This window comes from Typopeltis vanoorti, chromosome 18 (genome assembly GCF_054136105.1).
Source record: "Typopeltis vanoorti isolate ZY-2024b chromosome 18, IOZ_Tvanoo_1.0, whole genome shotgun sequence".
In the NCBI taxonomy this organism is placed as follows: domain Eukaryota; kingdom Metazoa; phylum Arthropoda; class Arachnida; order Uropygi; family Thelyphonidae; genus Typopeltis; species Typopeltis vanoorti.
The window spans coordinates 473,054-490,102 of NC_143566.1; the positions used below are offsets into that span (position 1 = coordinate 473,054).

Sequence of the window (17,049 nt, forward strand, 5' to 3'; positions counted from 1 at the left end):
TGTGTATCCCAATCATTCATTTTGGTGTTTGCCAACTTTGAAAGTATTTGCTTTATGTTTCTATTTAGTCTTTCACACATACCATTACATTGCAGATGATAAGGTGTTGTAAAAATCTTTTTAACATTAAGCAATTTACATAACTGTAATAATAGTTCAGATGTGAAATTTGCTCCTTGATCTGAAAGTAAAGTCTGAGGAGTTCCATATCTACAAACTATCATATTTAAAAACTTTCTTGCAATAGTTTTTGCAGATTGGTCTTTCATTGATACTGCTTCAGGAAATCTAGTTAGCATGTCTATGATTACTAGAATATACCTATTTCCTTTTTTTAGTAATTGGTAGTGGACCTACTACATCAATAGCAACAGCTTGAAATGGTCTAGTTGGAATTGGAAATGGTTGTAAAGGAGCTTTTCCTCTAAAAGGGGATCTTATTTGGCACTTATGGCATGACTTCACATACGTGAGTATATCACTCTTCATACCTTTCCAGATGTAACGATCCTTTATTCTTTCCAAAGTTCTAGAAAACCCTTGGTGTCCTGCTAAGTCAGAATCATGGAAAGTATACATAATCCAAGGAATCATTTCAGTTGGTGCCAATATTTTCACCTTCAACTTTCCATCTTCCATTTGTCTTCAACCCATCTTTATCTAATTACAAGTTTTCCAGATTCAAAAATGTATCTAGCTGAGTTTCCTCTTTCAATACTGCTTCATAAATAGTTTTTAGTATGGGATCATCCTTCTGAGCTTGGACAATCTTATCCTTTTCCCAAATTTGTAAACTAGGATCTTTATTCTTTAGAGTTTCAATTTTAAATACTTGATCATTATCACTAGTATCTAGAAAAACTTCAGGAAACTGCTCTAATTTTCCACTGTCACCTGATTTCCTATCCAAACAGCATTCTACTCCACATAATGATACTGTATTATCAACAAAATTACACACAAACCCATGACGTTTCAGAAAATCAATTCCAAATATTATATGTACATTTGGATTTGAAGATTCTGGAAGAACAATTAATGGATGAGAAACTTTCAATGGAAAACAAGGAATTGAAATAAAGACATTGATTTGCTTATAAGCTGAAATTTCAGATTCAAATATTCCTTTTAACTTAATTGGATTGCTTAAAACTGAAATATCATTTGGAATTAGAGATTTAATTTTGTTAAATAAGCTTTAAGAAATGAGTGAAATATGTGCACCTGTGTCAAGTAAGATTTCACAAGGTACATCTTCAATAAATCCTTGTAAAACTGTCAAAGGATTACTTTCATTAGCATAAGGAGCTAATGCTACATCAAACTTTCTTTTATGGTTATAGCTGTCTTTGGCTTTACCCATGTTTAGTGAATAGTTTGACATTTCTGTCCTTGCCAGTATAATATTGGAATAATAACTAATTCCAGATTTACTTTTATTCTCTGATTTCTTATTTTGAAAACAAGATCTATCTCTAACATAACAATCTTTAGCAAAATGACCCTGTTTATTACATCTAAAACATTTTGGAATGTATCTTCTATGAGATGCTTTATTCCTGTTAATGCCATCAGATTTACAAGAAAAAGATTGATTATCTGTAAGATTTTTTGACATTGATAAATCCAACATCATCTTAAACAGAAGTTCTTGTTCTTGTATTATGGGTCTCTGTTGTCTTTCTATCTCTTCACTCAGAAATGTTTTCAGTTCCTCATATTTTTCCAAATCATGTAATTTTACCCTGGAATCAGATTCTGGAATATCCTTAGTAAAATTCACAGAAGTTTCCTTAGACTTTTTCTTTTTATTTGCAGCTTTACCCTTTTGAAGCTTTTCTTCTCTCATTTTATCTGTACCCACAATGCTAGAAGAATGAGTTTGATTATGCTGAAAAGAATTTACTTGCTTATTGCTTGAGGAATGAAAAATATCTCTTAATCTTTCTTCCTTTTCTTTAACAAGCTCAAAACATTGTTCAAGATTTCTAACTTTTTTCTTATACGCTGTTTCTTTTAAATTATCCTTAAGGCCAAGTCTAAATTGATTAAAGAGCAACCATTCTAAAGAGGATTTCTCTTCAGATGAATATTAAATCCATGAGCAATGCTCCACAATCTATGATAATATTCAGAAACAGATTCCTTATTACCTTGGATACACTGTTGAATCTTCCAAATGTTTGGCCCTAATTCTCTTACATTTGAAAATTCTGATATTAGCAAACTTTTAAAGGTTGCATAATTGTCAGTATCTCGTAGTAAAGGAGATGTATTCAAAAATGTTTTGGCTTTTCCCAACAATTTATTACGAAGTATAATTAACAAGTGAAAATCTGACCAATTTCCTAAATATTTAATTTTTTCTGCATACCTAAAAAATGTTTCTATGCTTTCACTACTATCACCTGAGAAAGAAGGTATTACTAAGGTTGGATTTATTAACCTAAAAAATTCTTCATCATTAACTGAAGGAACTTTACTACTAATATTACTATTTTCTGTAGCCATTTTTTTTTTTTTTTTTTTTTTTTTTTTTTTTTTTTTTTTTTTATTTGAGTCAAGATTTACCTTTTGGATTCTAAAATAGTTTAGTCATTACCAATCCTGTGTCGACTGCGCCATTGTTATTTATCATGTATTTTTTTATACTTTTCCTCTTTATGTATATTATATATAGTATATTAACTATTTAGTCTATCGGCTGTGCCTTTGTTAATAATTATACTATATACTTATGAGATGAAATATTATATAAATTTCTTTTACTAACAATTATTTTTATTTTTGACTCCGAGTGTCCCTATATGTTATTATATTTGCACAAAGAGTTCACTCCAATTGGTGCAATGACTTTGACTCACTCTTTCAGAATCCAACTAATCATTGACTCAATACCAAGTACAAAATAAACACATTTAATAAAACTAAAACAATATATATACACTTCTAGCAATAATACATAACCATAACTACAGATTATATGGATCCAAGGCCTCATTAAAAAATATAAACTTACTCTTAAGACTAAACACTTTTTCTTTCACAATCACAAAAAAATGTTCATAGTCTTTTTGTCTTTCTGTTAAGGCTCTTTTCCAGAAGTTACAAGGTTCTGTACTTCATTTTCAGGATCCTTTTCATCAATCAATGTAACATACATAAAGTCTTCTTCACTATTCCTGTTTTCCTTTTATTCATTACTTATTTCTCCTTGAAACATATTATTTCCACTATTCCTTTTTCTCGGAATAAACTATAAAATATTTTCCGACTGCCACACACAAAAACAAATATCAAGTTTCTTCTAACTTGAATATTTACCGGCCAATTTATAAAAACTTATAGTTTCAAGACTTCCTTTTTATTCTTTACTTATTCCTGCTTGAAACCTATTTATTTTCACCATTCCTTTTTCGGAATACATTATAAAACTTCCTTTGACTGCCGCACACAAAAAATCAAGTTCTTTCCAACTTGAATATTCCTCGGCCAGTGTTCTAAAAAACTTCCGAACGCTCTCTTGTTTACAACTGTAACTTGGATACGCAACGCTTTCCTTGTCAGCTGTCAATCACACATCAAGTTCTCTCCGCGAGCATGCGCACTCTACAAAAGTCAGAAACTACGCACTGCAATAAAATGGCTGACTCGCTGTATCCATCAGCGCTAAGAGAAAGTCTTTCACAAACACAAAATTCAACATTTTAAAATACAACAAACTTTCTTATAAGTAACACAAATAATCAGTTTAGTAAGTACTTCAATATTTTTACTTCTTTATATGTTACTTCTAATATAACATTTTCATAACGAGTACATCACAAGTGCAGACACTGCGTGTATGAAAACAAAAACTAACAAGCATAATTAATACGTAAAAATATTCAGAATTTTTAATATGATTATTTTTACAACACAAAGTTAATCATATAAGTGTGTGTGTGTGTATATATAAAACTATAATCTATGTGTGTGTGTGTGTGTGTATATATATATATATATATATATATATATATATATATACACACATAAGTATATATAAATTTATATATGTATATAAATATCATTACCTGACACTTCCAATGAGCCCAAAGACTCATCAAGGGAGGACAACTACTCTGCTTCGGTCTCCACCAAAGCAGAGTAGCTGTTTACTCCAATGCCAGAGCAACGCCATCTACTGCCTGCCACCACCACTAGTATTTCCACAGACAATCGCAAAGATCCATGCCCGCAGTGGGATTCGAACCCACAGCATTTTTTGGCTGCAGAGCAGATACGCTAACCGCTTGGTTTATATTCATTTTATTTTCATTTTACAAAAATTATGGGCTCTACAATTGTGTTATAAATAATTATTTTAATTTCCCGATGTTTCGACCTTCATGTTACGGTCATCATCTGGAGTATATATATATACATATACACATACACATACATACATACACACAGAGACAATCTAAATTACATTTCACACAGTATGCTGAAGAGACAATAATTTGATCAACTGGCCTGACCTCTAGTGAAAATAAAATAAAATTACTATAAATAAATGAAATGAAATGAAATGAAATAAAATAAATTAACTACATCAAAGCTATATTCTATTTAGGACAACATCAGAGAAACATTCTTTCATATAGATAGTTTTGTTACAGTAAAAATCATGTCCTAATTTAACATGACAATTGTTATATGAGATTTAAGATCCTGGATTACCTATGATCCTATTTATAATTAACTAAATATATGCCTTCCATATTCTTGGGATTTTTAGACCATCATTATTGTTAAAATTAGGATGGTTGAAAAGAATCTCACAGGCCACCTTAAATTTATGTTTATAATAACAATAATAGGATTCTAGCTTTGATGTTGTGAGGTTTTTTCACCCTTTCAACAGAGGTTAGGGCAATAGTTGTAATGGTCAGTGTGACCACTACTAGTACTTTCATACTAGACCTAGTACTTTTTATAAATTTTTAATGTTCTAGTACTTTCACCAATAGATCTAGTACCTTCTTCCTTCCGATTAATAACAACATGGTAGTTGTTACATATGAGTTTAATATTTTTCTCTTCTCCCACCTCCCCATATGTCGCATTCAGTGACACAAAAAATAATGAATTAATACTTGTGAGTGGAACCCCTGATTATATGTAAACAGCATATTATTATTCCTGACACCTCCAAGGAGTCCGAAGACTCATCGCGGAGGACACCTACAACTGTCTCAACCACTACACCAAACCTCTTCTATGAATCAACGCCATCTACCGCACACTTCCACCACCACAACTAGTATTTTTTGTCTGTAAATTGTGTGTGTTCTGAAGGGCTGATTTGTCAGTGTGCGGGATGAAAAACCCGAGTTTCCAGGAGAAAAACCCTGCTACCTCCGTATGAGATTTGCTAACTTACCTTCGATTGAAATCGTCCAGATAAAGATTTCTCTGTCTCGATTAAATAACTGAAAATTTAAAGTTACATTATTTACATAAAATGTTACATAAAAATTTAGTACTTTTTTTTTTAGATCTGGTACCTTTTTCCTGCATAAGTTGGTACAAAATATTTTTGCTGGTGGTCACCTCTTATTTCAGCTCTTCCCTCCTGGTAACGATTGGCCAGTAACTTTAGCATGCCACGTAGATTGTAGTGTAGCTTGTTTGTATATATGTGTATACTCCACATGATGACCTCATGTGAAGGGAAACGTAGAGTGTTTATTTTGGTTTATATTAAACTAAAGTTTTACTCTAACGTGGTAGTTGTTTTCATAATTTTCATGATGTATTCTGATCACCGTGTAAGCATGAAGGAAAAGACTTACAAGAATATTTTAGAAATACACAGTAAAAGGACTACACGTAGAGAGAACCATTTTGTTAACGTGTAGGCAGAATTAATTATCCGCGGAGGTTGTCAATTTATAGCTTACGTACAGCCTGTTGCTTATATATATATATATATATATATATATTTTTTTTTTTTTTTTTGATATTTTTACTGCTTATTTCAGCTCTTCCATCAATGTGTACAGTTTATTGGTTGCTTATTATTTTTAAGTTCTGTCCATTGTTTCTCTTGTACTATATTGACTTCTACTACATATCTTTCATCGTTATTTAATTCCGTACTATCTAGAATATTTTTCATCCAATTTTCAGTGCATCCTGACGTCACTCTGGCACTACTTTATAATCCATCCGGGTAACTAACGACCACCGTTTGAAACAGAAATGATGTTGAAAGCTAAGCTTTACTCAAAGCGGAGCGAATCATTACGTAAAGTGAAATTCTTTGCAGAAAGTTTTTGGATCTTTCCAACATGAGTAGTAGTCTGGTTTTAACTCTTTCTTCCGGATAAGAAAGAAAAGGTAAGCGATGAATTTCAAAATAATAGCGCTACTTATTTCGGTAGTACTGTAGAGATATACGAGTCAGTATAATGAAATACTACCGTATAGTCCAGCTTATCATAGGAGCTGAGAAGGATTTTTCATCCACTGGTATTGCTAGTTTACCATTATTTCATATTATGTACATATATCGAAATTTGAAGGATAGTAATGTATGCGATTACTTGGTTTTCATAATTCTTCGTTAGTGTTTAAGTGCAAATTTTTACTCATTAATTTTTTTTATTATTATTATCTATCGAAAATCAAAACTAATGTTCGCTGCTCAGTAGTATATTATACGAATATTAGCATACGAGATAGATGAAAAAAATGCATTAAATTTATTTTTTTTCATCTTATTTTAAACTGTTTAAATTAATCAGGATACAGCAACGAATATGACAGCAGTTTTAAATATTCCATAATATTGTGGTTATTTTGTTTATTAGTCATATATATTGTGGAATATTTAACCTTAAAATATATAACAGCCCCGATTGAGATCTAAACTAAGGCCATAATCATTTATTTGGTAGACGTGTAGTTCCTCGTCAAGTTTAGACCTGTATAAAGTCCAAGTGATAAGATAGCGCAAAAAGTCTGCAGTTGAAATATCACGTTCAATTGACAAATCTTATCAGTGCGGCAATATCAAAAGAAAAAACTTTGAACTACATTTAATGAAAACCAAGAAAAAGTTTGCAAAGGTAAACTCTTTCCTTTAAAATGTATTTTCTTTTCTTTTAACCTTATAAATCAGATGAGTAAAGAGGCATATAACTCCTTCTGTGGAGGAATTATAATTTAACCCCCCCCCCCCAAAAAAAAAGCACATCCTTTGAGAGAGAATTTTTCATTATCATCATTGGTGTATATACGTACCCTCCGTCCAGAGCATATCAGAAGTGAATTTCTTCCTTTTTTTTTTTTTTTTCACATTGTTAATATAATAAATCAATTAAATTTTTTAAGCTTCACTACAAAAAATTTAAACCAGCTATTCAATAAAACTTATGAACTTGAATATACTTATGTACTTGTTTTTTCTAGTTAGTTTTATTAAAGATTAACTAGATAGCTGAACAGAATTATGTCACAATACATATTCATATTGACAGAAATTGTTTACCTTGTGACATAAAAGTAGGTCTAAGGTATCTTTTGTTATTGCTAACATACACTTGATCTGATGGAATGCATTTGTTCCAATTTGATTCCCCAACCTGGAATTGTCTTGATAGTGGTATAGCGGGAGATTGCCAACTGAATTCAAATATTAACTTTTCTTGATCACTTTCTCTGTTCTGTATATTTTGGTAGTCAACTGTAAAAAAAAAAATGTTATTATATATTAACAAGACTTTCAAACATACTTTAAAAACTAGGTTAGAAGAAATAATTAATTAGTTTGCTGTGAACAATTAACACCTGACCTAAGGCAAAAATGCTTAATGTGTATTTATTTCATTCATATAAAGGCATCTCAACTTTCATAATTTTTGGATTCTGTTGCTTCCAGCATTGAATGCTAACAAGACTCTTCAGGCTGGTGTTTGTCCAGCTTTCTCTAGATATTATTCATCTAATTCCAGTATGAATAGACATTAATAGGTCTGTTAGTAGATTATAGTGGATCAGTACTTACTCTGATGTCATGTATCAACATTAGACTGAAAATTCATCTATTCATCAAGAGGACACAGGACACATTATTTGAAATGGATTTTACGAAGAAACTTTAAATTAATTTTGTTCTTATTTATTTACGTTCAGATTTTTTCTTATTTAGAAGGAAATAACATGACAAATGATTGGGAGCTTAAAGTTTGCATTTGCTTCTGGATGTAGAACACTTTGTATGCATCTTCCTTTATGACTGTAAGCCAGGGAACTGGGGTTTTATGTTTAGGAATTAGCTTGGAAGGTGTGAAGTGGACAATCATGGAAGATTTTGAATATGTCAACAAGGGAACTCAATTTTTGAGATTTTTGAAGAATTATCTTTTAGACAGTATGTCTAAGATGATTGTAACTCTGTTGACATCATAGTTACTCTTCCTCTTACCCAGCAGGGGGCTCAAGGGAGGAATCCGGTTGGTCAGAGCGTTCACAAGCCATAATTTGAAGTGAGTAGACATCTTATCTCAAAGATAAAGCAGTTTATGGGGAATTATAAGGCAGGTAGTTAATACTGACTCAGGAATTGACTTAAGCCTAAATTCATAGAAGTTACTCAAGCTCCAGGCCTCTCTCTGAAGCCTATAATGGAATGGAATTTAGAGATCAGCTCCAAACTTGTCAAACCACTTTTCCATACCATTTTTTCTCAGTGAATACAACCACAGCTCTTCAAGAAATACATTAACAGATTTGCCATTTAGCCACACATACACACATACTGCTGTCATGTTATAGGTTTTGTGACTTTCATTTGGGGTTAATATTACATATATAAAAAAAAATATTCACACAACACCTATCATATATCTTTTCCTTAAACTTAGTCACTGTCAATCACCTCTAGCAACCTGTTAAACTCATCACCACTACAAGAGGGGAGCTATCCTCTTGCCTTGTAACCACACTCTTCTTCCTTTTTCCCTCTTTTACCTTGCTGTGTTGAGGGTTTTCTATTCATTTAACCGCAGCCATACACAAGGATAATGTGGTTAGTCCTATGTCTGTAGAAGTGTTGAGTTGGGTTCTCAAGGCTGGTTTGCCTGCTTCCAGGACGAAAAACCCCAGATAAACTGGGGAGAAAAACCCTGCAGTCCATGCAAAAGACTGGCTAACTTGGCTATGTCTAAGAAAGATCCTGAGCTCCTCACATGAGCGATTGGAATCAAACCCAGGACACTCCTTTCCCAGGCATATGATTGTGAAGCGCATAGCCACTCAGCTAACTGTGCAGACTAACTACACTCCAAGCAAAAATCCTATAGGTTCATGCTCTTGCTTGCCACAATCTTACACATGTTCAGATTTCTGTATTTGTTTCTATGATTCATATCATCATTTCTGGAACAAAAAACTACATAAAACTGGAGCGCAGTTAAAAAATTTTTAGATAAAAAAAATTAATTATTTATAAAACAACATTTCACTAACTCATGCTAGCATTAACAGAGAAAATCTACAATATACGGTCAATGAAAAACAGGGAATGAAACAATCCCAAGAACAAGCAAGAATCATTTGCGTGGAGGACGACATTCATGCATGTCATAATAATTTCTGTTATTAATACTGATGGGAAGATAGCATTTTATGCCAAAATATATGCAAGATCGCACTCATTCTGTTGCAGTTAACAAGGTTTTGTAAAACTTTTGCCACTTCCAGGAACAGACTTTCTGATTTACATTAAGAATTGTGAAATAGCTTAGCTTTCTTCCATCTGATGAAACGGTCTTCCTCTAAGGCATTTTGTGTCAGTGTGCTTTTTGGTTGTCCATACTGGATGCATTTTATGCCCCCTTTTTTTTTTCTGACCAAGGTGGTCAATTCAATTGTCTGAAATATTGCCACACTTGCTGGCAGAGATGCTGTGCACATTTAGGAAGGAGAGAGGATCTTAGCAAGCAAACCTTGATTTCTCTCAGTAAGGTAGAAACTTCATTCAAAGGTTTGTATACTGTTCTGAATCCATGTCATTTTAGGAGGGAGCCCAGTTAATCCATTATACCTTCGATATACAGGCTTAAGATGCAGTTTATGTATGGTCTGGTTATGGGGGGTGGAAGGTTGTACTTTTTAAGAGTGGCAAGGATTTTTCTGTTATATCCATTTTGTTCAAATGATGTATGTAGAGCTTGTTCCCTAGAGCTCCATGAGCTTCTTCCCTAGAAGCTCAAGTTTTAAAAATTCAGAGTTTTTGGCCAGGATAATACAATGTGAAGTAACATTTAGGTATCTATTGCCTTGCCTATTTTAGTGCGTCTGTTTGTGTGTTTTTGGTGTGTATAACTTATTATTTGATAAAACACGTTGCAATAATTATGGCACCTGTACAAAGGAAAATGGTGACCAGTAATGATGGTTTGCCATCATTATCAAAGAACAGTAGTATAAAAGAAATGAGTCAGTGTACTAGCTGTGAAATGTACGCTTTACGGAGTGCAGTCGGAGTGTGGATAGATGATAATAAAGGATTGAATGTGTGTAGAAAATGTAGGGAGAATGAGGAATCGAAGTGTATTTCGGATCGTGAGTGTGATATTTTTGTCAACCTTCAGAATGAAGAAAATAGCGATATGACAAGAAACGGCAAGGTTGTACGTGAGAATTATGAGAGTGTTAATGTAGAAAGTGTGAATGATAGTATTAATGGTTTCTCAGAGAATAAAAAAGATGAGATAGATGCATTGAATGAGATCGCGTTGTTGAATGGTGCGATAGAAGGGGCAAAACAGCAGCTAGAGTGCATGAACAAAAGTCGACTGAATGAACCAACCAATAATAAAAGGTATGACAGGAAAAATAGGTGTATGAATGTGAACATGAACAAAATGAAGGATAGAGTGCTGTATGGAGACTCATTAGTACGAGGTGTGTTAGTAGAGGATTTGACAAAATCGTACCAACCTGGTGCGACCATAAAGGATGTAACTGAGTCTATTAGAGAGCAAAAGGAAAGGGTGAAAGAAATGATTGTTGTGGCAGGTACGAATGATTTGAAAGGAGATAAAATGGAAATGATAGAAGACCTGAATGAATTGTTTGAGGTAGCAAAAGAAAAGAGTGAGAGAGTTAGAATGATTAGTCTTTTGCCACGGTATGACAGTGAAATGTTTAAAAGGAGGGCCATAATTGCGAATGACTTTATGCATGGGTTATGTATGACGAGTGGTGTGGAATTTGTGGACGTGTGGAGTGAGTTTGATGGGCGAAAGGATCAATATAAGATGGATGGCTTGCATTTGAATGGTTATGGTGTAAGAAGACTTGAGAAAGTGTTGCTGAATGTAGTGGATGTGCAAATTCAGGGAAACTAGATTCGTTAAGGGGGGGAGTAGATATACAGTCCTTAGGGAGGCAGTTGAATGTAAGAATGAATATAATATGCTAGAGCAAATAAGGACAACAAACCAGAGTGGGATAGTTAATATAAGGCATCAAGGAAGGGTTGGGGCTAATGGGGGTCTTAAATTCATGTACACTAATACTAGGAGTATTAGGAACAAGAAGGAAGAGTTTTTGGCCATGGTTGGCACTTCCAGACCACAGGTTATTGGTATTAGTGTAACAAGGCTGACTGTAGATGATATAGCTAGTGGGATTGAATGTGATGGGTATAGTGTGTTCAGGAATGACAGAGAGAATAAAATGGGGGGAGGAGTATTGTTGATGATAGCTGATGAGCTACAGCCAAGGAGAATAGAAGTTGAATTGCAGGATAGAGAAAAGAGCACATTTGAGGCCATTTGGTGTGAGATTGTGGCTAGCAGAACTAAATATACAATTGGGTGCTGCTATAGACCAGGTGATGGAAAAGATGGTGGTGACAGTATGCACAAGCAAATAGAAGAAATGAGTGGAAGGAGGGTGATTATTATGGGAGATTTCAACTATGGTAGCATTGATTGGAGTGAGGAGAGGACACACGGGAGGAAGGAATTGGATTTTATGTGGTTATTAAGGGATAACTATCTGCGACAGCATGTAATGGAAAATACTAGGGGTCAGAGAGTGCTTGACCTAGTAATTACATCTGAGGATTTGGCTGTAACAAATATGACCACATTCTCACCAATCGGTGAGTGATCATAGGGTCTTGACTTGGGAGGTGGCTAAAGGTGTAGAATTTTCAATTAAGACAGGGTACATGTGGAATTATCGGGCTGGAAAGTATGACAAGCTTAGGAGTTTGATTGGCTCAGTGCCATGGCATGTACAACTGCAAGGACTAGAAGTTGATAGTGCATGGTAGGTGGTTAAGAAGTGCTTGCATGAAGCAATGTCTGACCTAGAGTCCGAATAATAAATCAAGTAGGGGTTAAATGGATGAATAACACCATTAAGCTTGAGCTGCAAAAAAAGAAACAACTATGGAGGGAATTTAAGGAGAAAGGTGACCGGCAGGCACATGAACGGTATAAAGCGCAGGCCAGAAGGGTGACGAGTGTGGTAAGAAAAGCAAAAAAGGATTACGAAGGAATGTTGGCCATGCAGGCTAAAGAGAATCCTAAACAGTTTTTTAGATATGTAGCAAGTAAAAGGAAAAATGTACATGGCAGAATGATTTTAAAGAATGCCGATGGTAGGGAGGTAACTGAATCAGTTGAGATAGCTGAGTTACTGAGTGAGCACTTTGCAAGAATATATCATCCAGGTGGTGACATTGCAGAAACGAATAAACCAGTAGATTATACGGGAATTGTAGTGAATGAAGTGGAGGTGAGTAGTGTATTGCATAACCTCAATGTCAATACATCTGTGGGGTTGGATGGTATACCAGCTCGTGTAGTACGAGAAGCAGCTAATTAATTGTCAGTACCCCTGACTATTTTGTTTAATTTGAGTCTCGGGTCTGGGTTAGTCCTGAGTGGGTGGAAGGAGGGGAAAATAGTTCCACTGCATAAAGGTGGTTCCAAGACCGCTGTTGTAAATTACCGACCGATTAGCATATCAGTAATCATTGTCAAGGTCTTAGAGAAATTAGTCAAGAAAAGAATACAGGATTGGATAGATGAAAATGGGATATTGTATGGGGGACAACATGGTTTTGTCAAAAAGACGTCTTTTGACTAGTGGAGTGCCGCAGGGCTCTGTTCTTGGACCACTGCTTTTCAATTTGTTCATCAATGATATTGGAAAGGATTTGAGAGGAAGTGTTCATTTGTTTGCTGATGATGCAAAGTTGGGTAGAGCAATTGTGAGTGCACAGGATGTCAAAATTTTACAGGATGATTTGGATAGTTTGGAGGACTGGGCTAGGAAAAATGGATGTCAGTTTAATGTGGCTAAGTGTAAGGTTATGCACTTTGGGGTGAAAAGAATAGCAGCAGTATATCGCATAGGTGGAACCGTACTCCAGGAGATTGATGAGGCCAGGGATTTGGGAGTGCTGGTGGATAGGGAGTTGAAGTTTAGGGGGCACATTGCAAACGTAACTAAAACAGCTCACCAAATCACTTGGCTTATGAAAAATACTTTAACATGCAGAGAGAAGCAAGTTGTTGTTCCTCTGTATCGAGCCTTGATAAGACCCCAATCTGGACTTCTGTGCCCTGTTATGGGCACCAGGGTTTCTTCGTGATGGGGAGGAAGTGGAGAGGGTCCAGAGACGAGTGACCAAGATGATAGCAGGTCTGTGGAATGAACCTTATGAGAATAGGTTGAGGATTTGTGGGTTGCAGAAATTGTACGATAGGCGAAGGAGGGGTGATGTGATTGAGACATTCAAATTACTGAAGGGTTTTTATAAGATTGATCCAGAAGATATTTTTGAAAATATGACTGGTGGTGGGAGGACTAGGGGCCATGCATGGAAGCTGGGCAAGAGCGTGGTTGACAAGGGTGTTAGAGCTAGTTTTTTTACTTGGAGAGTGGTGAATGAGTGGAATAAGCTTCCAGCGTCTGTTGTGGGTGCTATGACCGTGAATGAGTTCAAGGCAAGATATGATAGATACTGTGTGAATGTTGAATAGTTGTTCCAGACATGATGTTAGGGCCTCCCTCGATGAGTCTGTCGACTCCTTGGAGTTTCCCGGAACAATAATAATAATAATTATAATAATTATGTGTGCTTGCATTAGTCTGAACATGTGAGGACCCATCCTCTTGACTTATAACTAAAGTATCCAAGAAGGCTTCAGCCCCCTTCTTTTTTCAACTTCCAGAGAAACTAATTTGAGATGGATGTTGCTGAGAAATGTAAAAAAAAGTTAGAAAAAAGCATGTGGGTCATGACAGATATATCATCTATATACCTCCACCTTACTTTGTATATACTTGGGGGGGGGGGGAAATTAAGTGTGTAAGACTATACATGCATTCAAATAGTTCCATGTATGAGTTTAACATTGGGGGTGAAAGAAGGCTGGGGGGGGATTAAGTGCATTCAAATGGTTCCATGTATGAGTTTAACATTGGGGGTGAAAGAAGGCTAGGAGGGGGGGGATTAAGTGCATTCAAATGGTTCCATGTATGAGTTTAACATTGGGGTGAAAGTGGAGAGCCCATTCCTACAGTTTGTTTGAAGAGCTGGTTGTCCAGCTAAAATATTCTGGTTTAAGACTGTTTGAAGAATTTCAAATATCATGTGGATACATTTTGAAAATGAGAACTAATGTACTGAACATTTGTAAAAAGGGATGATGCATTGAAGCTCACTTAATGATCTTTCTTCAATATTTGAATGTTCTGTATGTCAGTTTTAAGACATTGTCTTACTGATATACTTGTTGAGTTTTAGATGCCAGACGTTTTAGCCAGTTTATAGGTTGGGGTAATTTATGGTATCCATGAGAGGGATGCACTAGTGTTCCAGGTTTGTGGATAGACTTTAGATAGCTTGTATTGTCTTGGTGTGTACAGATAAAAAAATCTTTAAAATTTGGACATAGTTTAAGTTGGACAACATACCATCCACTGAATTAGAAACCTTTATGCAAATGTACATAAATATCACTTATGTAGCATATATGCAAAATACTTGTTAAGGATGATGCTGGTCAGTAATCATCATTCAACAATCATAATCAATATTGTTCGTATTTCTTCTTCTTTTAACCCTTTTTATGGCCACTTCTGGCTATCAGTGTCCCCCAATTCTCTCCATCTGTTTCTGTCCTGAGCTTGTTGGTGTCAGGGAATTCCAATTGTTTTCTTTATATTGTCTGACCATCTTCTTTCAGGTCTTCCCACAGATCTTTTGCCTTCATATGGCTGCCACTCCAGTAAAACTTTTATCCATCTATTGTCCTTGAGTCTTGCGTTGTGCCCTGCCCATTTCCATTTCTTTTAAAGTATTATTATTATTTGACCTTCAGGGAGTCCAAGGACTCATCGAGGGAGGGCACCTCGATGAGTCCTTGGTCCCCATCATTCAATCGCCAACTGACCACAACTACACCATCGCCATCTACCGCCAACCACCACAGATATTTCCACAGACAATCACAAACATCCATGCCCATGATGGGATTCGAACCCGCAACCTTTTGGCGGAGAGCGGATATGCTATCCACTCGGCCAACCAGGCCAGCAGGTATGTTTTCTCATTTCTTCATTTCTGATTTTATCTTATGTTTAGCAGACATCTTTCCATTCTTCTTTCTGTTTTTTCCATTTTATCTATTATTTCCTTTTTGATTGGCCAGGTTTCTGCCCCATATGTCATAACAGGCAATGCACATTGGTTGAACAGTCTTGCTCTGTTCTCGGGGTTTATTTTGCTGTTTAAAAATCTCTTTAATTTTCCAAAAGCTTACCATCCCATTCCTATTCTTCTTTTCACTCCTTCCATGACTCCTTGTTTCTTCATTGTTAACAATTTTCCTAAGTATACATACTACATACTCATCTACTATTTTAATTTTTTTTATTGTTTACCTTAATAATGCTGTGTCTTTCAATATATCCTTTTTGGTTTGTCATTATTTTGGTTTTCTCAGAGTTAATGTCTAATCCAGTCTCTAGTGATTTAGTTGTTAGATATTCTATCATTTTTTTTTTAAATCTTTTATATTTGCAATAATAAGAATATCATCAGCAAATCTTAGTTTGTTTAATTTAATTCCATTAATATTGACTCCTTTATTGGGCCATTCTAAATTGCTCATCATATGTTCCAGTGCTAATATGAAGAGTTTGGGAGAAATGGTGTCTCCTTGCCTTATTCCTTGATTTATGCGAAATTTTTCACTTATTTCATTGAGAATGATAGTTGTAGCATTTTTATAAAATATATTTTATTATGTCAACAAATTGTTTTTCAGTGCCATAATCTCTAAGAGTTATTATTATAGATGATGTTTTGGTGCATTCAAAAGCTTTTTTAAATTCTATGAAGACCATATGAAGAGGAAGGTTGTATTCATTGCATTTTTCAATATACAATAAATTTGAATATGATCTATTGTACTGAAGTTCTTTCTGAAACCAGCTTGCTCAGAAGGTTGTATTGAATCAAATCCTGTTTCTAATCTATTATTATAGATGATGTTTTGGTGCATTCAAAAGCTTTTTTAAATTCTATGAAGACCATATGAAGAGGAAGGTTGTATTCATTGCATTTTTCAATATACAATAAATTTGAATATGATCTATTGTACTGAAGTTCTTTCTGAAACCAGCTTGCTCAGAAGGTTGTATTGAATCAAATCCTGTTTCTAATCTATTGGTTATAATTCTAGTGAAAAGCTAATGGAATAACAAATTAATAGGTTGTAGTTTACTAGTTTTAATTTACTTCCTTTTTTTATGTAGTTACATAATGTTTGCATTATTCCATATTTGGGGTGCTTCTCTTTTTTTTTTGATTCATTTATTAAAGAGGATTTTCAATTTTTGCTTTAGAATATCCTCACCTTTAATTATCTCTATTATTAAACAATCCTCTCTGGCATCTTTATTTTTCATTTGTTTTAATGCTTTTTCACTTTCACAGAGTTCTAATGGAGGTATATCAGAGGTATT

At 34.6% G+C, this 17,049-nt stretch overlaps 1 protein-coding gene across 2 annotated transcripts in view; it reads left to right on the forward strand.

Annotated features, from left to right (window-relative positions):
* The first annotated feature begins 6,251 nt into the window (after positions 1–6,251).
* The window catches only part of LOC150096456 (pleckstrin homology domain-containing family G member 5-like), a 322,023-nt gene continuing 311,225 nt past the window's right edge, over positions 6,252–17,049 (forward strand). For both annotated transcript variants that reach the window (XM_090408400.1, XM_090408402.1), the window contains exon 1: positions 6,252–6,384. The gene's annotated coding sequence lies outside the window, so the exon portion shown is untranslated. The remainder of the gene's footprint in view (positions 6,385–17,049) is intronic.